This window comes from Dermacentor silvarum, chromosome 4 (assembly GCF_013339745.2).
Source record: "Dermacentor silvarum isolate Dsil-2018 chromosome 4, BIME_Dsil_1.4, whole genome shotgun sequence".
Lineage (NCBI taxonomy): Eukaryota > Metazoa > Arthropoda > Arachnida > Ixodida > Ixodidae > Dermacentor > Dermacentor silvarum.
Genome location: NC_051157.2, coordinates 67,115,453 through 67,141,364, shown reverse-complemented (window position 1 = coordinate 67,141,364; position 25,912 = coordinate 67,115,453). Strand labels below are relative to the sequence as shown.

The 25,912-nt window shown below is 47.9% G+C and overlaps 1 pseudogene; it reads left to right on the top strand.

The window, feature by feature from the left end:
• The window catches only part of LOC119448675 (Down syndrome cell adhesion molecule-like protein Dscam2), a 181,265-nt pseudogene that overhangs the window by 48,319 nt on the left and 107,034 nt on the right, over positions 1-25,912 (top strand).

Here is a 25,912-nt window from a genome sequence, read left to right as displayed (position 1 = left end):
TGTTCTGTGTTCTTTGTGTGTAGCAGTAGCGTGCAACCAACCATAAACCTACACCAAATTGCACAGTTTTCTGAGATAATATACGAAATTAACTAAAATTGAAAGCTAAGATGTTCCTTAAAGCTAGACCCTCGAATGAATGAATTAATTAAATATTAGTTTTTTTTACAACAATAACAAGTTAGAAAGGGGCCACAAGGTTAGGTAGCACTATATACAGAACCTAGTAGTGAACGTTTCAAGGGACTTTGGACGTAGTCTATCAGGTAGCGTTGGTATTGCTGGGTTTTCGCGAGCATGAGCCAATCTAGTGCGAAGGGCAATTGAAGGCTGGAAACGTGGAGCCTCTCATTTTGTTTAGTTTGGACCGCTTGCTGAAACAGAATGTAGCGTTTTCGGTGATACATAGTAATAATTAGGCAATACAAAAAACCAGCAGATTTACGCCCCGTATTAACGAAACATTTCTTACGTACGCCGGTTTTTTTATTTGCAAGCGATCGGGCTACCGCGATAGGTGCGCTAGTGATAGGTGTGACAGCAGCACGAACACGACGGCGATCGCTAACTGCGAAAGATCTCTAATTAAAGTAACTTCATTTTAAATGCTTATCATTTCAATGTACAACATAAACAAGTACTGCACGAGTCACTTCAGCCTGTTATTTACGTACCAAACGTTTTGTAGCAAGCGGCGTTATCCTCTCCGCCAGAACGCAGATGATGCACCTTCGGGTAGGCTTCGTCTCTTTCACGACGGTAAAGATACCGGTGTGCCTCAGTAATCACGTAATCAGTGGCCCACCATAAAAATAAGGCTCGCATGAAGCTTCAAGCTGAATCATAGGATTCTCGGTACGTCATCAATGGCGCGAGATTACTGACTTCGGTGCATCATGCAAGCTGACTCTCAAAGCGCTAGCGTGACTGTGAATTGAGTTAAAACGTAGCAGGAGAGTGCGTTGACCTCAGTCTTCGGAGGTTTGACTGCGCCCTTGCGACAGGCGCATCAATCGTACCAAGATCGTCAACCTGGCTACACGCTGCAACTTGGCAGTATTTCCCCGCTGATTCTAAGTGCAACGTGCAATCGCACATGGGTTGAGCTAAACGAAGGCCGGACTTCCTTGTGCTCCCGCTGAATGAACGCCAATTTCCTTAAAAGCGCGGGTGCGCTCTCTCTTTTGCTTGCATTAGCCTGGGCACATACCGCCGGCGTCCTTCTGGAAAGATCTGTCGAATGAACAAGCAAGCTTCTTATTCGAAGGCGAGAAGACGCGACGGTTTCCAGTTTCGAAATAAAGCGTAAGAATGTTTTCGAAGGGTCTGCAGTGCATACTTGCCATGTGAAATCAAAGATGCAAACAGCGACCCGAGCTCGCCATTTTGTTCTGGCGATGTGCCTGGTTCTCTCACTCTTTACAGTATAATGACATGCATGTTTAACTATTTGGGTTTACTTAACGAGAACGCGATTAAAATATTTTTCCTCTCCACTTAAAAAAGACATCGTAGTGGCACACTTGTTTCTTTGTTACAGTTTGTTGCTGAAGCTGTGCGGCGTTGGTGACTGCCGGAGCCTGATATAAATAGCGACTTGGTGCAGCTAAACGTCGCCTCCCCCCACATTTGCTCTAAATCATTGCAGCGAACGGCGCACAGACTACTTTCTGCAGCCCTTAAGCGCAATCCACCACCCAGACAAACGGGTGGCACTTGCCCCCCACGACACTCCCCCAGCGAGGCCTGGCTCGCATCTTTATCGGCTGTTTTGTGCAGCTCCTGCCCGCTTCACCTCCATAGGAGTTCCGCCGCCTGGGCCTCCCCTCTGGCAAGGAGGAAGATCTCCTCTTCCCCGGCCGACACCACCTTTCTGCGGTCGTGGAGTTCCTTGATGTAACGCCTCTAAGGACATCTACAAGCCTCACGGCCTCCCACCCACCCCGGGCTGACACAACACCCCTCTGGCACATATCTCGGCCTGATACGTGTAAGCCATGGCGAAAACTTACAGCCGTGCTCCCTCAAGGGCTGCCGTCAACCTGAACCACTTATGTAATAAAAACAGAGTGCCATGGTTGATGGAATAAACTCATGCATAAAACTTCGTTTTATTTCATTTTATTTTTCATTACGCGTTGCTCCAAACTCTTCGAAATAAAGAAATAATTGAGCGTTCATTGCATACTTACTTTCTCTTATATTGCGTGCTGTGGCGATAAATAGTGATGACGTAATGCTGCCGAATTGAATGTCACCAGCCCTTTTTTTTTCTATTTTAGCTTCCGTGCCAGTCGCGTTCAGCTGTCGATCAAATACATTCTATATCTGCGTAAATAATGCAAAGTGCACATACTTTTTCGAATCCTTTTTCTTTCCTAAAGATCACGTGTCAGACCTTCTTCCTTTAGCATACTGCTTTTTTAATGTTTCTTTAGGCGAATTATTCAACAAACATACAGGTGCATTTCCAAACACTAATTTCTCGGCACAGTTATTAGTTAAGAGGGAATCAACTTTAATCTTAAGGATGCATTGGCTTAGTTGCCTAGTAGGGTTGAAGGTCAGTGGTGAGGATTGCTAAGTAAACAAAAATGTGGTTGATCCCTTTTTTCCTAGGAATCGGTAGAACACGAAAGTGAAACGTGTCTTCAAAGAAGCTGTTGCATGTTTGCTTCGTGAACTCCACAGCAGCGAAAGGCGCACGATTGGCGCGTCTGCGACCGTGTTGCAAGTTTGCTTGGCTCGGGGAGTCTTTGTGGCGAGTGATGTCCTGCTGCTGAGACACTTTGGCGAAGGTACAAGCATCTTTGTCTGGCTCCGTAGTTTCTTGGGCAGCCAGTCGAGTAGCGACGCGCTCAGCTTCAGGAATGCGAGTGGCAGAATTTGCAGCGCGCGCCGCGAACGCGCAAAGGCGTTCTGCTTCACGCTGGCGCGTCTCTGGCCGGACTAAAGCGAGATTCGCTCGTCGACGTCATTTTTGCCTCTTTGCGCCGCATAGCGCAGCAGTTTTCTTGGTTCCATCGCAAGGGAATCAGTAGGTGGCGTATAAGCACCGCTGGTGCGTGTTGAAGCTGCACTCCGTAGGCGACGAGGCGTCCAGGCTAATCTAACGTGAAAGACAAACCATGTACGGAAACTGTCTGGTCATCTCAGCAGAAGCACTACACCGCCTACACGGGCTACACCGCGTTGGAGCCTCCGCTGCGCTGAGACTACCGAAGCGCTCACGGTCGGCGTTCGTTTCTGTCATGATGCAGTAATTCGCTTTACCGCTCCTAGATGTCGGTGTCATCCCTGCCAAGAGAGAGCATATTTTACGCGTTAGCGCCGACATCACATCCGTTACAGGAAGTTGATGGTCGAACCCATCGTAACACACTTTCGTGATAAAAAAAAGAAAGAAAAAAGGTTGTTTAAACACAATCATGACCTGCCGGCTAAGCCGGCCTCACGCACGAAGTTCCATAGAAAGTTTATAGTTCGCAGGGCATCGGCTACCAGGGGTGGCGTATTCCATTCATCTTGGAACTGCAGCTCGCACACAAGAAACGAGGACACAATGCAAAGGTAACACACAGGCGCTGACTCCCAACTAAGTTTATTTTTGGATTCCATGTCTCCAGCGACGTACCGCCACGGCCCTAGTGCTTCTACATAACTGTCGCGAGACCAGGACAGTCCCAGAGTAGGCGCCTAATAGTCGGTCAGTATCCGTTGTCGCACCGTACTGCACGTCTCTTCGCATCGCTCTTCTTTTTTTTTTCGATGTCCAGACGCTGCCTTGTTTGATGGTCACCTCGTGTCTTTCTTGAAGCGGCGTACACGCACTGCTTAACCGAGACGTCTTCGGCGAAGGCTGCACTCGTAACGGCCTTGTGCACGAATACCTGCGCAGCCCGAGGAAGCCCCTTAGGCAAAGGGTGGGCATTGTCCGCTGCTGTTGCTCGCGCTCTTGCTCCGGGTTCAGGTGCACAGTAGCGGGAGGAATCGGGTCCCGGGAAGGCGGGAGGGAGGGGGGGGGGGGGGGGGGGCACTGCTGAAAAGTTATCGAACCAGCCATACAGGCATACGTTTCCAGAGAGTTTCCTCTTACGTGGTCCTTTCTAGTAGCATTCTTTTAACCTTCTGAACAGGTGGAGCAAACTGAACGCAAAGAGACGTCATTATCTATGTATTCACGCATCCCAAATACCAGTGTTTTCGAGCATGTTTTGTAAGAACCTTGTATTGTTGCCTTTCTCGTATCTTTCTCGTATCTTATCTCTTTCACGCCATGTCTTCCTCCCGTGCGGGGTTAGCAAACTGGACTTCATTCTGGTTAAACTCCTCGCCTTTTCCTTGCTTCTATTTCACTCCCTAGTTTGTATGTTGCCTTGCAATATAGCGATAGCAACGTTAACTTGGTTTCATAGACAGCTAAACACATATTATGTTTGGCCTTAGCTACTCTATAAGTTGAAAGCTGCTCACAAATGTCTCATTTTCTTTGGCTCACTTCGTATTGCAAGGACATGAAAACATAGTTCCTTGAAACTGCAGTCGACAAGCACGACTACATAATGAAGTCTCATTCTTTTTTATTATTTATTTTTCACCGCCCCTCCATGAAAACGGGGTGGGGTGGGGGTGACTTCTTCAGGACCTCAATGAAGTTTACTACCTACCTACCTACAGCCGATGACCTAAATGTGAACTGCATGCTTTGGTGTAAAATGGTTTCAATGTGCTATGAATACTTACACAGACAATCTTCATGTCTGCCCTACTTAGCGATATGCCACGGGCACCTCATGCAACGTTTCCCAGGGAACGCAATAATCCATGTACGTGATTCTTTTAACCTAAATCAAATACTTAAATGAAAGTTGACTTTACTATGATGAGCAGGGTCATTGTAAGGCCGAAAATTTCAGCCTAAGTATTTTGAGTAGCATTGCCCTTATTGTTGAACTGGCCAAAGTAGACTCGAAATCTTGCGTATCTTTCTTCGTACTTAATTGGAGCAATTCCGTTCTCATAAAGCCTAGAAAAGCAAAGCATACTTGTTTCGAAGGTTATTGTATTTAATTATATTTAGGTGGACGAAATGCCTGCAGCATTGCCTGAGTTCGATCTACAGGTGGTCAAATCTCGTTTATTATCAATCCAGGGGAACTGTCATCTAGAATGCCCCCAATTCCTTGACTATCGATACACATAATTTCTGCGTAATCATTAGTATCATAGAAAGTTCACTTCCCATTGCTGGAGTGTGGGATCTTTTCATGTTCTTGATATATGAATTTCAAAATTACTGGAACGTGGTCTCGCACGCAGAACAAGGTCAATCGGCAACCATGACTTCCTAGAGCTACAGCTCATTGATAAAATTATCGTAATTATCAGCTGCGTGCCATGTACTACACAGTAATATCTTTTTACAGCGAACCTGTTAAGGGCTCACTCTTCGATGGTCGCGTTCGGCAATAGAAAAAATTTACCGCGTATCTGCGTGCTTCGCTGCAAATGTCGTCGAAAGACGATAGTCTTCTGCCGGCCGTACTACATGAGTGCTGGCCTGATCCGCGGCCACCCGTGATGCTGTTCTCGTACCATTTCCGTCCTGGCATGAAGGTTTGTTTGAACAGATTTCATTTTACCGCATTATTTCATCAAGCGGCCATTTATGTTTTGCCCTGCCTCAGACAGCGCTTCCTTTATGTTGAATCGGCCGCATCTGGCTGGCATTGATAAAATTGAGGAGGCGCTGCGTGAGACATGGACGCCATCTGGCAATACATCGGGAAACATGAGCTTGTGCAGAGGGTTTCCTTCCTCCATGGCAGAGGGCGCTCGTCGGCGCGCAGTCGGGGAACGTCGTTCGTCGGCGCGCATAGCATGGCATTTTCAGCGCAGCTTAAGAAACTAGGGTCTTTAGAGTTACGTATCTATGTATTTTCTATTAAAGGAACACACCTCCTAATACTTACCTAGTGATGTTGCGCCTGCAGATATGCGTAATATTTACTTTGTGATTGATAACGTTCACAAGTATGAACAGCCGTACCAGTTTAAGTAGTGTGGGCGGTAAGCAAGTGGTCCAACTTTGGCCGGGTGGCTGGATCGGGTGACAGACAGACAGACAGACAGACAGACAGACCAAATTTTCAGCGTTTAAGTTCCCCAAGAAAGACTATCGTCTTTAAAAAAACACCGCATATTCACGGGGTGAATGATGATGAGTGGGCGAAGCTCCGGAGGGAATCATCGGTAAACCGTGAATCTTCCATGTAATTCGCCCAGTCTCGCCGCACTAAATCGAACGATTGACTTCCACCAATGACACGCGCCATATGTGACGGCATTCCTATTTTATAACAGCGCCCTTCATTATAATTGCACCATCTCCCGCTTAAGGGGACGCTAGCACAAACGCGTTAGAAACGTGCAGTACTCTAAGGGGAAGAGGCCACAGCGTCTTACGCAGCCGTTTACACATGCCGGAACGTGCACCGCGTTTGCCGACGCCATCAGCGTTTATGAATACGAGGGTAAGGCGGAGAGGCCACAGCGTCTTACACCAGCTTCTTGCACGGGCCGTAACGCGCTAGCACAAACGCGTTAGAAACGCGCAGTCTTTCGTTAATGTTGGGTATTTATTGCCATCGTGGTGCGCCTGTCCATGTGCGCTTCGTGGCGTAGTGGTTAGCGCCACGCGCTCAGAAGCGAGGGGTCCCTGGTTCGATTCCGCTACGGCCACAACTCTCGGAATTTTTTTTTCTCATAAAAGTAGACGTGGCTACCTACTACTACTACTACTACTACTACTACAGAGGAGGGACAGACCCACACCCTTAGGAGCTTCGCCCCTAAAAACTCTCATTTGCCGTATGCTGTATGTGCGAGTGAAAGCACGAAGGCGAGGGACGCGCGTTATCACGGGGAGCGAACGCACGGCGGAGAGCAAACGCGACCTCCCAGTGGAAGGGGAGTGGTGGGCGAGGAGGGCATCGAGGTGCTCTAGACTGTGCGTGCGCGTGCCCGCTCTCCCACTGCGGCGCATGCGCGCAGCCCTGCCGGCCTCTGCCACATGTGCCGCTGACTCTCTCTGGGCTCTCGCCCGCCTCAGTGTCGACAACGGCGTTTAGCCGTTCCATCACGTAGTCGGCGTTTTCACAGCGGTTTGTGCAGTCACACAAACAACGCGGACAACTGTTGTTGACGGCGGCGGCGTTTTGCCCGTGTTCGCACCGAACGCGCGTGGCGTTGGTGACGTGTTTATTTAAGAACGTGCCAACATTTGCCGTACGCACTATAGCGGTGAACCGTAGTGACCATAAGGCCATGGTCCCTGTGGCCACTAAAAAATGAAAACCAGCGGATCATGTATATTCTTTATTATTGCGATAGCAATTATATGGACACTCAAAAGCAGATTTCTGCCGTCGGCGTCACCGTCGCCGTCGCCGTGAGGTTCCGTATGACGTCATTTGGAGATGAAATCGTCGCCGCGCGCCGAACGCTGTATGTGCGAGTGAAAGGGCGCGAGGGGCGCGTCTTTCACGGGGAGTGAACGCACGGCGGAGAACAAACGCGCGTTCTGCGCCGTGCTCGCTTAAGGGCTGCAGAAGTAGGCGTCTCTTTTCTCCTTTACAATGACCATATATGTAGAGCAAACGCGCCTTCTTCAGACGCGCGAGAGTCCGTGGGGGAGGGGGAGGGAAGGGAGCCGACGTTTAGCTGCGGCACCAAGTGCCTATTTATATCAGAGGCTCCAGCAACAGTCACCAACGCCGCACGCATTTTGAGCTAACGCGGGCAAAACGCCGATGGCGTCGACAACAGTTCTGCGTGTTGTTGCTACCAAAGCCGCTCACCTTACTTCGTATGACATTGCTGTGTTGCTATCGCATTCATTGCTTCGCCCTTAGGGCGAAACTGTGACATTTTTTCTTTAATTGTTCAAATAGTCCAAAAACCATAGTACAACTTCGCTGGTGTTCCATTTCCACCCCAGTGGAAGGGCTGACAGATTTTTTTTTCTTCTTCCTTTTGTGTGAGGAACACTGCGAAACTGACAAAGAATACAGAACCGTAGGACTACTCAGAACTGACGCTGAGCAGCACAGGCGCTGTGTCCTTCCCACCGAAGTTCAACCAACTTGCCTAATATTAACAATTTTTTCCGCAACAGCCTTGCCGTGAGATCTTAAATTACTGCTGACCTGCATTAACTGCAATTACTCGGCAAACTTGTGTTTTTAAACTCTCATCACACCAAATAATTCCCTGCCTATCTCAACTTCAATTTCTATTGAAGTTGCGATGATGTGAAGTCTATTGTAGCACGGCATATCAGTTCTACTCATTTTGTCCTGCAACGTCTACTCGATTTCTCGATTGCAGTCCTCATAATCTGCTCGCATTTCAACTACATGCAACTAATATTGCCGTCCTGTTAGCGCTTGACTTTTTGTTTATTTCTCGTTTTACGATGCTTTATACAAGCTTAATTAGGTCACTCAGGCACCACACAGAGCTCTATATTCAGAAGTGCTATTTGTCTACAATCTACACCAAATGGTTCAAAAGCTGCACACAGTAAACGCCTGGTATCGCCAATTTTTTTTTAAACCTCCTTGGGTATCGCAGAACTTCGCTAACCTATAGTAAACACACGTAGTCATTAGGGAGTGTTTGTGCGCTGACACCAACGACTAATCGTCTTCCGCATGAGTGATCTCATTGATCGAAACGTAAAATGGTCTATTTGACCTCGGAAGTCGTGGCGAACGCAATAAGCGTAGGATTACATCCATAAATAAATCGATTGTCCACCAAGGAAAAGAGACAGATGATAGCTCTTGTTCGCAAAAGTGGCTGGGTCGAAATTGTAGTTAACCTTGTGTGTCCTGAAACTATGAGTACCTGACTTGGCCTCGAACGTGTGCTACATCTTTAACTAACCGACGCGACAGACATCCGTTGTGCCCTTTCTAGAGAGAGCTGTCGGCTTGTTTGCTTACCCTATTTCTTTCCGCTATTTCTATTTCCTGTAATCGTTATCATCCCCCATTATGACCCTCTTTCTTACCCTCTTCCCTTCCCTTACGTAGAGTAGCAGGCCAGATACTCCATTTTCCGGCCGACCTCTGTACATTTCCCAATCAATGAACTACTTCTTCTTGATAATAATAATTGTTCCCTCAATCAATCAAGCAAGCTTATTAACATGCCTAGGAACAACATGCTCGCTATTAAAATCAGTGATTGATTGATTATTAGTACATATAACAATAGAAATTATTATTATTATTATTATTATTATTATTATTATTATTATTATTATTATTATTATTATTATTATTATTATTATTATTATTATTATGGTGGTGGTGGAGGTGGTGATAGGTAATAATTAGGGCACAAAATAAGTTCACGTTAAAGCAGCACTAAAAGATTGTGCAGACGCCACCTACGATGGTCGTTAAACTAAGGGAATAACGGAACACTTCTAAAAAGATATTAGCTTTAATAAAGCAATGATGCGCTTGATGGCGCATATTCGTTACAGCGAGAATATTTAGGTTCCGCTGGTTGTCTCATTGTGCAATTCCGTGTAGAATAGAGCCGTTAGTGAGTACATATAAACTGGTTTGGCATATGCGTCTTGTCGCCCGCGGCGCGAGCGCCGGTGTGGAAGGCGAGTGCCCTCCTCCTCTATTGCCGGAGCCCTCTCCGCAGCTGCTACGAATAGAGGAGGTGGCGCGAGACCACTGCACTACAGCATCCAAAGGACCAACTACACGCACGCTCGCCGTTGCGCGAATGATGCGCCCGCGCGCCTCGCGTTTGCCGCTCCTCGCGAGGAACGGCGGTTTGAACCTACAAGACGCACGCCAGCGCGCGCCCACTTAGCTCACTATTTTCGCCTTGATAGAAATTGTTCCCTATTTTTATGAGGCAGCCAAGGCCAGCGATATCTGTCTGGAAAATATATATGCACTCACCACGCGATTCGACGCGTACGATCTGTCCCGCACCATCTGCGAATGCGTAGGCGCGCGGGCACGAGCTCTCGCGTGCCGGAAAGCGTACCTGTAGTTTGGCCTAAGCCTTCAGACATGGAGGGAGTAAAAAACTAGGATGAAGAGTCGGATGACAATGTTGAAGGATAGTCATAAAAACTTAAACGAGAAGTGGACCCTCGACACGTGATAGCCAAGAGGTAACTTCTAGTCACCTACCTTTAGACACGAAGAGTTTTGGCGCCACTGGGGACACGAGCAAACATTCGTAAATATGGCCTCTGAGACGTGCCAGCATACATTGCCTGCCGCGGGCACCGCAGGATTTCAGAGGCCGTCTACAGCTATAACAGGCGCTCTTGTTAAGACTAATGAGTCAATAAACCGAGCACAGTCCTCGAAAACAGCGCCCTCAGGTAACTAATACTTTGCTGTCGAAGCATCACAACTCAACTCTAAAGCAAATACACGTGTATGGTGAGAACGATAGGACGAACCAGTGCAGGACGGCGACGTGATAGATTCGAAGCGGGTGGCTGTTGCCTCGTAAAAGTTACCACGAGCCAAGCATGCAATCCCTTGAATTCTCGGCAACCTTGTGGCATAGAGTTGCATACAATTATTATTGTGGGAAACTTTATGCCTTGTAGGCCTATTCATTCCCGTGAGCCATCACGCAGGTGCACCCCGGACACGAGAGGGTCGGCGTCAGAGGTTGTTGGATTGCCGAAGCTAGTTGCAACAGTTTCTAGATACTTTGGCTAGCTGAGTGACGTCATGCTTCCTCGTTATTTCTTTTCTTCCTTCCTCCGTGCCTTCAGACGCCACAAAGCGCGCGAGCGACGGCACTTGCGTGGCAAGCAGCAATTTGGCGATCGGTGACGTAACGCGCCACGCAACTCGGTTGCACAAAAGCACGCGCCTATTGCACAGGTGCCTTTGCATCAGCGTTCGACCACGAACCATCGATCGACCACCAACCATGAAAATGGGCGCAAGAGCAAAGAAAGCTATTCGCTCCAAAATAAAAATGTATGGGAAGTGGAGACTGCCGAGAGAAAATGCCGTCTACAAACTGAACAGCTATGCTCATATGCTAGTAGTGTTATACTAGTATAAGGGTGGTTTGCTGGACGAGTTGATACTGCATTCTTCACTTAAGCAGCACGAAATAACATAGACGGAAGGAAAGAAAATTGCGCTGTGTCTGTGTTTTCTTTACCTCCGTCTGTGTTATTTCGCGCTGCCTAAGTGAAAAATATAGCAGGAGTGTCACTTGGCTCTCACGTTTGATGGATTTCTCCCTCTTTTTTCGCACTTTAAACTGAACCAGTTGGAAATAACCCAGCTTCCAATTCCGTTGATAGTGCGTATGCCGCGCGTCAAGCGACAGCGCGTTGCACAAGCAGGAATGAAAAGTTGGTCAGTTTTACATGAACTGCATTAGTTATGAGCAAGAGCTTCAGCTTGATCCCTTGTTTATTTATTTATTGAAGTGGCTCAAAACCGGTGGCTGCTCTCATAGCCGAAAGTTTGCGCTGTCCCATCGATTGTCGAGTATCGTGCAGACGTCTTGCTGTTGCTAGGACACCCGCAACATATCCTCTCTCTTGTTTGTCTTCCCTTCTCGCCGGTAAAGAGAATGCCGTAACTACCTTGTGGCGTGCAAGCGGGACAGCTGTGTGGGTCTGTTTGCTGAGTTAATCCGCAGCCCTCCACTACCGCGTGCCTCATAATCAGAACTGGTTTTGGAACGAAAACCCTAGAGAGAAGAAAAAGAATGTTTGCTATGAGTGCGAAACTCAGACCCGCGGTAAGTTTCTCACGAGAAGGCCAGACGATACGTTTCATCATCGGTACGGTAGAAAACAGAAAAACCCAAATTGTCCCGTCTGCTGCAACTAGTTCAGAAGTCACAGCACTATTAGGAGCATCGAAAGTATTGTGATTGTTCTTCGTCAGTAAGCAAGTAAGGATTCTGCTTCTGCACGCAAGTCCCTTCGTGCATTGATCACAATTTGATTGAAAACCGACAAGTGTTCAGTGAAGTTCACTACCTGTTGCAGCTCTGCCCAAAAACGAGGGCTGCTAAAACGAGGGCTCATGGACGATAAGGTCGCTAAGCCACTACTGCAATTTCTTCACGATAGGAGGGTCCTACGGGCTCTTATTTTACAGCGTAAGCTGTTATGGGCTCATTCCAATAGCCGTTTCGGGTCGCGATGATGCCGCCGCCGGCGGCGTCCGCCGCGTAACCGCTATCGCCGGAAACAGCGTAAAAAGTACCCGATTCGCGCCGGGATCGAACCCGCGCCCACTGCATGGGAGCTGGATACTCTACCACTGAGCCACGCAAGCGCTTGGTATCGAGCCGCGGAAAATGCCCTATATAAGGCAAACGCAGTGGGAGACAACTCGAGCCTCCGCCAGTATGGTGGCGCCATCTAGGTAAGATGCATGCAAACGCAGCGTCCACATGCGCAGACGACGATATGCGATTCAGACGAGGCGTGCAATCAACGCGCTCCCGAGCTGCCAAGCCTCCGCCACTATGGTGGCGCCATCTAGTTAAGGTGCCTACAAACGCGGCGCACCCGGCATGTAAGTTGCAGTTGTAAGGCTTGATCGGGCTTAGCAGACTGCTGTACAGAGAGCAATCAGAGCCGCAGCTCGCCGTTGACGCCGGGCGGACAGTTCAGATCGTTCTCGTCAAAATGAGGCGAACAGCCTGCCGCGAAGACCCTGTTGTGCGTGGTTCCCAAATTGTAGCTACTCTTGAGCCACTCCACCAGCTTACGCTGTGACTGTGCTGCGTGTGCTGTGGAGCCTGTGACTTTTTTTAACAAAGATACATGCTGCAGGGCAAGATTTCCGAGAAAAAAAATCTCACGTGGCTTGCTTGTCCGTAAATTAGCTCAGTAATTCACTGAAGGACAGTGCAAAGATTCATTCACCGTGCCCAGAGAAAGTTTAATTGACGCGATACGACTGAGTGGCGCATTTATTGACAGTTCTCTGTGGGTACAAAGCAGATAGGCTCATCGACAAGAAGAAGGCAGAGAAGTTGCACGCGCTTGCAGTGTCTTTTCTTGCCTCGCTGTTACATTTTAAACTGTTCCTTCAATAAGTTCACAACAGAAAGACGCCGTAGAGGACAGCAACTACCAACGGCTTTCTCGAGCATGTGCCAGCCGTAAGGTATTATTTTTTCCCGCTCAATAGAAAAGAGTGCCTTCACTCATTACACGGAGCAGGCTTTTCAGTTGTAATTGACTTACCTCTGAGTTGTTCTGGACCAGATGTACACTGCAAAAGGTAAAAGAGAGTTGCTAGTTTAGCAAGTACCGAGTCAGCTGCACGCCACTTGCGATACACAAGCTGCCGTTTTGCATGTGCTGCAAACTTAAACCCAACTGGCGAAAACTGTCGTGCGTGCAGAAAAAAAAAGTAAAGTTGGAGAACAGAGTAGTAACCGTTCCGTTGACTTCACGTAGCATTTACCACCGTTCTCGCTCTATACGTTACACTAACAATTACAAAAACAACAAACTACTCCAGTTATACTTGACTGTTATTCTAACGAATCAACCACAATGGTATACGCAAGAAATATTGTTTTACAAATTGCCCATCACGACACCGAAGGCCTTCTAAATATTTTAGGGGTTCCCAGATGTGGAGATATTACCTGAGAACAAGCGAGACGTTCAAATGGGTAGGCTTTTTATCCCAGCTGCAAGAATAAGCTTACTGGCTATAAGTAATAAGCTGCATATTTGCCAGCTTACGACCTTCCTTACAATATTGCCCATAAATGGGAAAGCAGGACATTTTTTTCATCAGCATCCTACTTCATTTGTAATAGTGCTGCCAGTCTCGAAAGGCCACTTTCGACCCAACTTTAGCCAGACTTATGCAGGCATTCATTAGTCCAACTCTCCAAGCTTCGTATAAGAACACTATACGCAGCTTGGCTGTTAGGTCGGTAAGGCCATTAACTGGTTGAACAGCTGCGTCATGGAGGTGGAATTGAGGAAGAAAAAAAGTACAGCAAGGCATGAAACCAGACTGTAGACAACGACACGAAGAAGAAAGGCGAAACAAGCGCTTGTCTTGGTCCCTCTCCTTCATAAGATTGTCAGACTTAGATGCTAGCTGTGAAGTTAGCATCTAAGCAAGACTCCGCTCTCTACTAGACTCTCTCTTTCACACTAACGCCCTCTCTAGAGCTAAGTGAAACCAGTTAAGCATGGAACTTGAAAGATAAGCGGGGATGCATTATATTGCGCTAACTGTGAAGTTCGCATTCAAGAATTAGGTAAACGCGGCGGGAATGATATTAGTGGTCGTAACGGAACTTGCAGTAAGCACTTCTACACACTCAGCGCATTCTAAGCAGTCCTAAGTAAATTAGGAAGGAAGGGAAGCAGGACGTTAATAAAGAGGCCATGACAAAGTCTGGAAAGTTTGCATGCTCCGAAGCCTCCAGGTTGGTTCGAGTAAAGAAAGGGTCAGCAGTAACTTGGCTTGAGCCAGTTGGTGCTTGCTGAAATTTAATGTTATTTGACGCCAAAACGATGACCCACGGAGACGCATGAATAACAGGCGAATTCTTGCTTGTCCGTTCGCATCAATAAACGACTGCTGAGCGCAGGCACACCAGGTGTTGCGTGGGGGAAGAGGGTATCGCCACGACTACACGTCACCCTCGCTATGGTTCTCGGAAGCCGGCTCGTGATCCGCATCTCTCTATCTCTCACCCTCCCTGGGCTTAGCTGCTGCGCGCGCCTGTCGGCCTTGGTGGCTGCTGCTGCTTCCTCGGTCTCTCGTCGCACAGGACGTCGGTGGCATGCGGCGTTGACCCTGCATGCTGCTGCTGCTTGCCAGCTCGGGCAGCACACATACCACTACGGTACATTACTCGCACCGCAAAACTCGAAGGAACACTCAGCGGCGTTCTTTTGGACATTAATGCTTTCACATTCACAGCTCATAAGAAGTGCATAGGTGTCCTCGGATGTTTTAATGTGTCTCTATGTTTCGCCGATCTCGCTCTAAATAACACGAGTGGAAGGAGAGCGCGCACAACAAGTCTGGAAAGAAGGAGAGTGTACGAACTTAGTAGCAGGCAAGGAGAGCACGCGAAATCCCTCGTAATCGACTCTGACTGCAGCCGCACCTCGGTGCTTCCTGTCGGACCCTTTAATTCATCCCACTTCCTCCATACGAAGGAGTGTTCAGTGCGTAGGCCGGGAACACGTGAGGGAGAAAGTTAAGGTTTAGATCTAGAGGAGGGGAACTAAGAAGATTGATAGGCTGAAGGACAGACTCCGTTACCGAGAGTTCGCCGTTCGCGCTTCAACACCCTTTTTCAAGCTTGCGTGTTAGCTTCCGCCGCAGCGCTTCACCCTAAGTTTGCGAGCCGCGTTAAAGTGCGCCTGGCGTGTCTGCGAGTAGAAAGGAGGGCCAGGCGAGGACACCTCCATGTGGAGAGCCATTCACGCGTGCCTAATGCGACCGGCACTATCACCACTTCCACTGCCACTTTAGACCAGCTCCTTTTATCACGTACTGAAAAAAAAAAATTTCAGGCTTGTATCATCTAGTTTCAGCTTTTTCTCTCTCTTTCAGACTTACGCGACGCACGCACCCTCGCACTCTCTATCTCTCTCTCTCTCTAGGGCTCACGGTGCCGGTGAAGCCTCAGCCTTCGTAGCTTATAAGACAGGGGATACATATCATATACTCCACACTCCTTTGCGCCGGGGAGTGACAGCATACTCAGCTTATGCCACCGGTTTTTTTTTTTTTCTTTTTTTGCGTGTGTGACATACAAAGCAATGAATAACAGTGAAATTAAGGTGTCTGCTGTATATGGGGCTCTTTTCTTTATTCTGGTTTGTAGTTTTTGTGGGGAAGTATTTGCGCGATATGACCCAAAGACTATGTCACGCGATTATGACATTGTTTTGTTATAAATTGTTTCCTGAGGCCTACTGACTCGGTTACTCTATAGTCGTGAAGAACTGTGAAAAAAGAACGAGAAATGTGTTCGTATTGTTTTTATGATAGAGAGAGAGAGAGAGAGAAACATTTATTTAGACCATCGAGTTGATCTTGAGGACGAGTGAGTGGTGTCCTCATTCCAGGACTCCACTGGCCATGGCTGCTCGACGTACTTGTTGGACGAGAGCTTCTTGTCCCGCCAGGGTATCTCCGGTCAGCTGTACCTCCCACCGCTCAAATGATTTGTTAGGCGTCTTTAAATGTTCAGGTTTGCCCCCTCAGTCCCACGAGATGTGAAAGAGTGTAGGGCGTGTGTCGCCGCACCAGGGGCAGATGCCGCGATATGTTTGTGGGTACATTTTGCTGTACCTGTGTAGGTTTGGGAATGTGTTTGTTTGGATAAGTCTGAGGGATAAGCCTCTTCAGTGCTGAGCTTTTTGTGAGGGGGAGGATAAATCCTGCGGTTGAGTCGCTGGATCTCGAGTCGGTCGCAGTAATTTGATGGCAGGGGCACAAAGGTAAAGGGTGGGGATTGATCCGACGATTCGTTTTGCCCCGCTCGGTTAATTAGCGCTCGAGCTAAGGCGTTCGCTCTTTCGTTCCCCTGCAGCCCCGCGTTACCCGGCGTCCACATGATTTGGTGGGATTCTTGCAGCCTCGGGCCTAGGTTCTGAGCCACCCGCACCGGTGTTCGTCCGTTGGTAAAGTTGCGGCAGGCCTGTTGCGAGTCGGTAACGACATGAACTTCCCTGCCCACCCTTCATGTTGCTTTATTACTAGCGCCGCGGCTATGGTCTCAGCCGCAGCTGGGGTCTCTGCCCTGACGGAGGCCGCGAGGGTTAAGGAGGTGTCTCTCCCCTTCACGGCAGCTACTGCGAAGAGGCCCCCTGCAGGGTACACCGCCACGTCCACGTACGTTACGTACGGGTCACCCATGAATTGTCGGCGCTGTCTGTCGACCCGTGCCTTGCGTCGTCCTTCGTGGAGTTCATGACTCATGTGCTTTGGTATGGGGTTCGCCGTGATCTTGCTTCTGACCTCGGGCGGGAGTGACCGTTGCCCATCGAGGGCACGAAGCTCCGTTGCCGTGCCGGTCCGGTGGAGGATGGCTCTGCCCGCCGCCGTGTTCTGTAGTCTGGCTTTTTGCGAAGCCATAACCGCGTCCGACAGCTCAGCGAAGGTGTTGTGGATCCCGAGAGCCGCTAACTTCTCGTTTGAGGTGGTAACAGGGAGACCCAGGGCCGTTTTGTACGCGCCTCTGATGATGGCATCGACTTGCTCTTGGTCGCGTTTGTTTAGCGAGTCGTAGTGATACGGCATGCTAAACGTTACTCTGCTGATAACCAGAGCCTGGACAGGGTGGAGCGTGTCCTCTTCTCGCATGCCCTTGCGGCTTCTTGTTATTCGTTTGATAATCCGCGAGATCTGGTTGGTGGTGGACCTTAGGGTTTGGATGGTGGGGGTGGCTTTCAAGTTGCTCTGGATCCAAAAACCCACTATCCTAGTCTTTTTGCTTTCCGTGATCTTGTGGTCCTCTAGATAGAGTTCGATAGGGCCGGGTGACTTGTAGATTCCTCCTCCATGCACCCGGATCACCTCGGACTTCTCGGGTGCGCAACGCATCCCGCTCGCTGCCGCAAATCTCTCCACGGCCGTCACGGCCTCCTGAAGGGTCGCCTCCTTTTGCGCGAGGGAGCCCTTGGTGGCCCAGAGCGTGATGTCGTCTGCGTATAGGGCGTAACCTAGCTCCGGCATCTTCCGCAGCTCTTTGGTCAGTGCTAGCATCGCGATGTTGAAGAGAATCGGGGAGACTATCGCCCCTTGTGGCGTTCCTTTGTTCGGCACGTCGATCGTATCCGATCGAGTCTGGCCTATTCCGATGGTTGCCGTCCTGCCCGTCAGGAACGAGCTGACGTAATTAAAGATGCGCTCTCCGCAGCTGATGTCGTTCAGTCCCTTGAGAATGGCCTCGTGAGAGATGCTATCGAAGGCCCCTTTCCGGTCGAGTGCGAGCAGGAGGTGCTCTCCTCCCTTCGGGATGCCCTTGAGAACTTCTTCCCTCAGGATTAGGAAAGCATCTTGCGCAGATAGTCCCGGCCTGAAGCCAAGCATGGTGTGCGGGAAGAGGTCACCGTCCTCTATGTAGTGTTGGAGGCGGGCTCCGATGACCCTCTCGTACAGCTTGCCGAGGCACGAAGTCAGCGAGATGGGACGTAGGGCGTCGATCGCGGGCTTCTTGCCTGGTTTGGGAATGGTCACGACTTCCGCGTGTTTCCACTCGTTCGGTACGTGGCCCTTGCTCCAGAGTTCGTCGTTGAGGTATTCGGTCAAGTCCAGGATGTGCTTCGGGCTCAGGTTTCTAATCATGGCATTGGTGATTTTGTCGGCCCCGGGATCAGTGTTGCGCTGTGAGGCTCGTGCCGCGGCATACACCTCTTCCTCCGTTATCGGATCGTCCAGTTTTTTTTATTGTTTTTATGATAACTAAATGATGATATGCCTATCGGTAAGTACGCGAATAAAGAGAAGATAGCGCCGGTGACTAAAATGATATGACGTCAGCATAAATCGAAACGCGAGCACAAAGGAACTAATTCAAACATGTGTTACGGTGTAATTACGCTGGACTACGACGTGCAAGCACTCTGTACCCGGTTTCTAATCATCGTGCGGTTCTGTGTATACGCAATAGAGCACGAATTATGTCGCCATTGCAAATTACTAAATTGTATACTGCGTTGGGAATCTTCATTTACCACTATACTGAGCCAATTTTGCTTCCTTTTTTTAGGTTTCTAGCAGAGGGACTGAAATGGGAAAAAAATGTGCACGAACACTGATCCTATGAGCATAAATGGGGTGAATCACAGCCAGGAATAAGCACAGTTGTCGATAATTGTGTTGCGCTAAGTTTTAGCATTGTAAAAATTGAAGAAAACGAGACGGAAGTTTGAAGCTTGAAATCGAGTTTACGCTTTTCGTTCTTCCACCTGGAGATATTCTTTCATTCTTTCAGTGTTAAACCTCAGCGCAACACAATCATGAATGTTAACTAATTAACCACGTTGATCGCTTTACAATACAGCTGTCGCACGAATATAAATACTAGGTAATCCAATAGTTATTAAAAGTGGTTTCAGTGGAGTGCCCATTTAAGCTCCTCAAATAGGCTTTTTTTCGCCCGTGTGTGTGTGTGTGTGTGTGTGTGTGGTGTGTGTGTGTGTGTGTGTGTGTGTGTGTGTGTGGTGTGTGTGTGTGTGTGTGTGTGTGTGTGTGTGTGTGTGTGTGTGTGTGTGTGTGTGTGTGTGTGTGTGTGTGTGTGTGTGTGTGTGTGTGTTGTGTGTGTGTGTGTGTGTGTGTGTGTGTGTGTGTGTGTGTGTGTGTGTGTGTGTGTGTGTGTGTGTGTGTGTGTGTGTGCGTGCGTGCGTGGTGCGTGCTTGCCGCGAGCGCGTGCGCGTGCGTGCGTGCGTGCGTGCGTGCGTGTGTGCGTGTGTGTGTGGTGTGTGTGTGTGTGTGTGTGTGTGTGTGTGTGTGTGTGTGTGTGTGTGTGTGTGTGTGTGTGTGTGTGTGTGGTGTGTGTGTGTGTGTGTGTGTGTGGTGTGTGTGTGTGTGTGTGTGTGTGTGTGTGTGTGTGTGTGTGTGTGGTGTGTGTGTGCTGTGTGTGTGTGTGTGTGTGTGTGTGTGTGTGTGTGTGTGTGTGTGTGTGTGTGTGTGTGTGTGTGTGTGTGTGTGTGTGTGTGTGTGTGTGTGTGTGAAGCGCATTCATTGCAGCATGTAACTCAGGCGCTTGTTGGTCACGCAGAATAAGCTCGTTTATGGCAAAATTGCGTCTTGACATCTTGAGTGGGACAGGCCTAGAAGTACCTAATGACTACCTTTCAAACCACAGTGTCTTATGATCAGCCTATATTTATTTATTTATTTATTTATTTATTTATTTATTTATTTATTTATTTATTTAGCCTTAACACTCCAAATATAATGTTCCATATCATACCATACGCAGATAAAAATCTACCACACACAAAAATGCAGTTAACTACCATACGTTTGTGGGATCACCGCAGAAACATTAAAAGTAAAGGTATTCGGAAATAATCTGTTTATTAATTTATTCAATCAGTCATTCGTTTATTCGTTCACTCGTTTGTTACACTTAACTTAGTTCTTACAGTAAAGCGTGGACGGCTGCAGAAGCAAATATAGAATGAGAAAACTACCTATCCTGAAACAAAATGGATTGCTTGAAAGGTGGCGATGGGGAAATACTTCGAGATTACGAAATCTGCACATTTCTCTACGTTTGTGTTGAGTAAAGATTAAGTCATATAAACACTTGTAAAGTGGAAGGCAGTATATCTGGTTAAACAATGTTGGAACAAAGAAACTACAGGGGTATCGCAAAGGGACAGTAGAGTTCAATGTGCGGCGAATATCACTGAAAGAATCCTTCCAAAAGCACACTTGCTTTTCGCCAGGAAAAGGCACAATGAAACCAAGAATGAGTTGGTAGACTGTTGCTGCGGACGTGTACAAAGCGAAGAAGTGGACAAGATGCAACATTTGATTACCGATTAGGTCAATCTTTTCCCATTCTGAGTAGGTCGAATGCCGACACGAAAGCTTTTTGTTCTGTTAGGTATGAATACCGTTAGATTGTGTTCCAGGTCCAGACATTAAAATACATATGCGCTATAAGTAAGCGAAAGCAAATGGTCGAGCATGACCTTTTTTTTTTTTTTATCCCCGTAAGCTTTTCATTGGATGTTTTCGCGCGGACTGTGATATTGTGCCTTGAAGTAGCTTCAACGGGTGGAGGATCAAAAGGCAAAATCCTTCCCTCACAGCGCAAGCGCACTTCGTTGGCTCCACGCTCGTCGAAATACCTTGGGAAAGCTGCAACCATCTTTTGACTCTCCCGGCAACATTCCGTAATTAAATGGGTTATTTCTGAAATGAATGCTACTGTAGAGCACTGCATGGGCCGGATTTTTCAGCCCGGGCGCGGCCCGGGCCCGTTTTTACGTTGGGCGGCCCGCCCGAGCCCGATCAAAACATTTATGGCGAGACCCGGGCCCGGCCCGGGCCCGGAAATAATCTACGTTACCCGCCCGGCCCGGCCCGCCCCCCCTTTACCTTAGGCCCGAACCCAGCCCGAGACCGAAAAATAATGTTTTTCAGAGTTGAGACGCCCGAGAATTACTCGCTGCACGTTACATGCACACCACCAGAAAGCCCGAGCCCAGCCCGGGCCCGAGTCAAAAAGCACACGCCGTGCCCGAGCCCGGCCCGAGCCCGTGAAAAAACTGTGCTACCCGGACCGGCCCAGCCCACGGGCCGGGCCGGGCTCGGGCTTTCGGGTAAGCCCGAGCCCGTGCAGTGCTCTATGCTACTGTACTCGGACACCCCTAGAATTATGCACAATTTGGCACACTACTACTAACACAAAGCCGAACTTCGGAGTTTGCACCTTGCCTCTTTATCAAATGTACATTTTGGTTGTTGTTTTTTTGTGTGTGTGGGTGAAGTTTTGAATAAATTGAAAACGTAAAAATTGCTATGTATGGCTTTGGAAACTATATACTGATAAAATTTGAGTTTTCAGTGACTTGCACATTCGGTGTCGTCATCCCTACTGCATCACTGGTGTTTATGTTCAGTGAAAGCGTAGTATATTGTCAGTTCGCGCCGCACAGGAAATAAAGACTTAACTCAGCATTGATAACACGCGTTTGCCCATTTCCCATATGGTGATAATAATATGGTAGCGACCTTTTGTAAAAATAATTAGTCGATAAACAAAAGGTTCCGCTGGCATTGCGGTCACAAGGAACAACGAGTTCATCCAGGCTCCTCGACGGACTTCGTTTGGCCCCTGAATGTGCTCCGCTGCGTCAGATGAAAAGGCCTGCCTTGGAGTACCTCTTTGTTGAGCGTCACTAAATGAGACCGCTCCCCTGCTCTCTAGTTCGCGACACACCAGCTCATTGTTGCGTTCCTGGCAGCCAATGGAGCGCAGTCCTCGGCTGTCGACAAGACCCGACTATTTCGTTCAGATGTTTGCGTTCGTCTTTACTTTCTGGAAGGCAGGAACTTATTTTCTTCTTATCTTCGACCACCCCCTTTTGTCTGTTATCTGGTCTGACCGATATGGCGCGAACAATCAGTCAAGCCGTTACTATGCGAGAATATCCTTGCGTGTCCAGGCGCTCTAACGCGTTCTAGACGCCTTTTGTAGCACAAATGAGCAGCTGTTGTATTCTTTTCATGTTTTATTCTTCTTGCCCTTAGATACTGGCTCAAGCGAAGCTATGCCTTGCGCTATTGCAGGGCATGTCGGCGGGACCTGGGTTAAGAAGTGTATAGCACACTACGAAAGTAATCTTTACAGATTGCTGTTTCCGTTTACAGCATTCAGATCGTGCAAAGAAAATGAGAGCATATAGAGAAATTATGGACCTTCACCATACAACGCCCACTCTCAAGGCTAATAAAGACCGGATCAAAAGGATTTATTGCAGAGGTCAAACATAAATAGTTAAATTCCAGCCTCTCTGTTCTTTGGTGTTCTCCGTACCCTTAACTTTATTATGTTCACAGTAACGTCCTGTTACTTTCGGCGTTTTTTTTTTCTAAATGTTATGCAGGGAATTTGCCGGAAGACTTTGTCTTCCCTTAGGGTTGTACCGTTACAAGTGTGGGCGTCCTTAATATATGTGTGGAGGTAAAACACTGTAATAATCTCGCTTTCTTTATACAAACTACACTCACACCTGCCTTATGGGAAATCGGACTAACCGAGGCAAGCACCTAAGCAGAGAGCCATGATCACTAACCAACGCTAGTACATGCATTTAAAAGACGTGCTTTACTTGAGTCAGTACAACAAAATAAGTATACGCTTCATTTTCACTAGGTATAGCGATCATAAATCACTAACTAAACTAATCAATGGTAATGTATTTCGTACATTTCAATACAAACAACAACTTACAAGTCTCAAATTTTAATGTTTATGATTCAAAAACCAGGTTTCTTGTTCTCTTTTTTGTTTTTACTGCTAAGCATATCAACTCATTTAGCACCTTGCCAAAACAGTCTTTCCCACACTACCCCCTACATTGTTTCCGTAGCATTCAACGTTTTATCGCCCTCTGTTGCAATATTTCTGCTTTGAAGGCTCCCTTATTTACACCGCATTCCCTAAATGCATCACATCATTTATTATATGTTGTTCGAGCCTAGCGTACGAAACAGACACCTCGGTTATTACAAACTCCCTAGTGGAAGGGTCCTTATTAGTTTTTACTACATGCTGCTCCATTAACGCCCATGTCTTATACAACACTCGAGCATTATTCGCAGTCCATCTCCGTCGAGGTTCTGTTAGCGTGGACGGGAATAGAACTCGCGACCTCGTTCTCGGCAGTAGAATGGTACAGCTATTGAGCGGTGGTAGCCGTTTTCACAATTAACGGGGAACTCCAGCTGTAATAAGATTACCTTTGTCACGAGTGTCTTGATAATGTTGCGATAGCTGCTATTGGTCACATGAAGGAAAATTAGTTGCCTTTATGCCCATTCAATAAAGTTCATATGAAGCGTTCTGCATCGTAAGTAGAAATTCAGCCTGCACTGAGAGTATGTGAGCAATAACTGTTCATTCTCTCTATATAAAGCCAATACCGGCGCTTCTAACAAAAACTGCAAAATGCGCTTGATTTTTTCACTGGAAGCCTTAAAATGTGCGTAAGCACATCTTCATATAGGCTGCGGAAGAGCGCTTAGTGATACTGAATTCTGTTTCTCCTTCACATTGTTCTCGCAGCATCGTCCTCCAATCCCCACACAAGCGGCGGCCGGGGTCCAACAATTGTCCTGGAGCCACCGACGACGGTCGAGTTTTCGAGCGAGACAGGCGCCGTGCTTCCCTGCTCGGCTCAAGGACAACCACATCCCAGCATTCGATGGGAGAAAGAAGACGGGAGCCCAGCAACATCGGTGAGGAAAAAAGCGTGGGAGCATCCTCTAGCTCCATTTGGCTCAGGATCACAGCCTTGTCTGCCAAGGCATACATCTGATCCGTCCGAATCTACTGCGAACTGTTGTAGTAAGAGCATTGTCACAGCTTCGACAGCATCTCCATCGTTGTTAAAAACGCAGCTCAGAAATAACAGCGACAAAGAACACAAAGTGCACGAGACAAGTGTTGACCTAACTCTGAAATTTCCCTGCAGTAACCCCGCCTTTATATGTGCGCCGAGAGCCATATCACATTTCCACTCAGAATGTTCCTTTCCGAAACCGCTGAAAACCATATCTAACCTATCAGACAACCGTACGTTAGTACATGGGCGAGCGCTGACTTACAGCTGATATTGAAAACCAGCTTGCCCAATTCAAAGTCCTGTTTGATCTCTCTCATATCTGCGTGACCCCCAACGGCTGCAAAGTTTTGTTGAAATGTCGGGGTGACATGCATCAACGTCGAATACACGTAAAAGCCGAATTATAACACCCCTTGACTTGCTGCACATATATGGCGTCCCCAATTTGCGTCGAACTATCAATATGGGCAGAAAACATAAACCCGAACACCTTGGATGGGCTCTGTGTTTCGTCCAATGGGTAGCAGCATTGCTGCAACAGGGGAGGGAAGGGGAGGGAGGCGTAATGACTGCGCGAAAACAAGGAAGCCTTGAGGAAGACGCGTCAGGTTCCACATGCGGCATCGAGAGTCTGAGAACGGTGTCGCCTTCACATCCAGGTTCCCGGCCTACGAGAGATCCGGTCGGACGGCTCTCTTGTGCTTCCAGCGTTTGGCGCCTCCCAGTTCCGGCCAGAAGTGCACTCGACCACCTACCGCTGCGTGGCGTCGAACACGTTCGGTCTGGTCAAGAGTCGCCTCGCACACGTCCGAGGAGGTGAGTGCACGTGACAGCGAATTCAGAGTATCGGCAAGCCAGCAGACAAGACATGCTTAACAGTTCGGCCTCCTAAATGATATTGGCCTCTGGTCACCTGAAAGACAGATAACCAATGCAAAGAGAAACTATTTTATCTCCCTTCTTTATCATACATTCTTAAGAAAGGGTTTTGAAAGGACAGTTTTCTTTGCCTCTTCCTGAGGGTTTGGCATTCGATCGTTGTCATTTTCTCACCAGATATACATTTTGTACATATAACAAGTGCACCACAAGTCGCGCGCCACATTTTCGCATTTATCGGGCATTCTTTCAGACTTGTAAAACAACTTCTACGTAGCAGGTACTGAGTAACAGAAAGCTGGATCGGGAATTTGTCGGGATTGCCTACAATTTCTTCATAGACACTTTTGCTCCAAATGTAAGATTTGGGGAAGTTGATTAATTAATAATAATAACTAATTATGTAATGAGGTGAAGTAAAAAAGAAATAGTCATACTTGCTCCGAGCGATGGCGAACAACATTCCTTTGGTTCTGTCCAGTGATGTGGAACTTGCGTATTTTCAAATTGTTGCACAAGTCACGTGGGACGCCCAGCATAGACAATTTTGGCCTTTGTTTATGTGACCCAATAGACCACTTTGGAACGCGTATTTGCAACTGCTATGTGGCACTGGGTTTGTGTCCATTCTCGGCCACTCCACTGGAATAAATTTGCCACTGTAACCTAAATGTATCAATCCCTGAATGTATTTAGATGTGTGTCGTGTTTATCTGTACATACAGCTTTCATCAAGGCCGTGGTCGCTTAGTGGCTATGGTGTTGGGCTGTTAAGCACGAGGTCGCGGGATTGAATCCCGTCCCCGGCGCCCGAATTTTGATGGAGGCGAAATGCGGAAACACCCGTGTACTTAGATTCAGGCGCACGTTAAGGAAACCCCAGGTGGTCCAAATTTTCCGGCGTCCCCC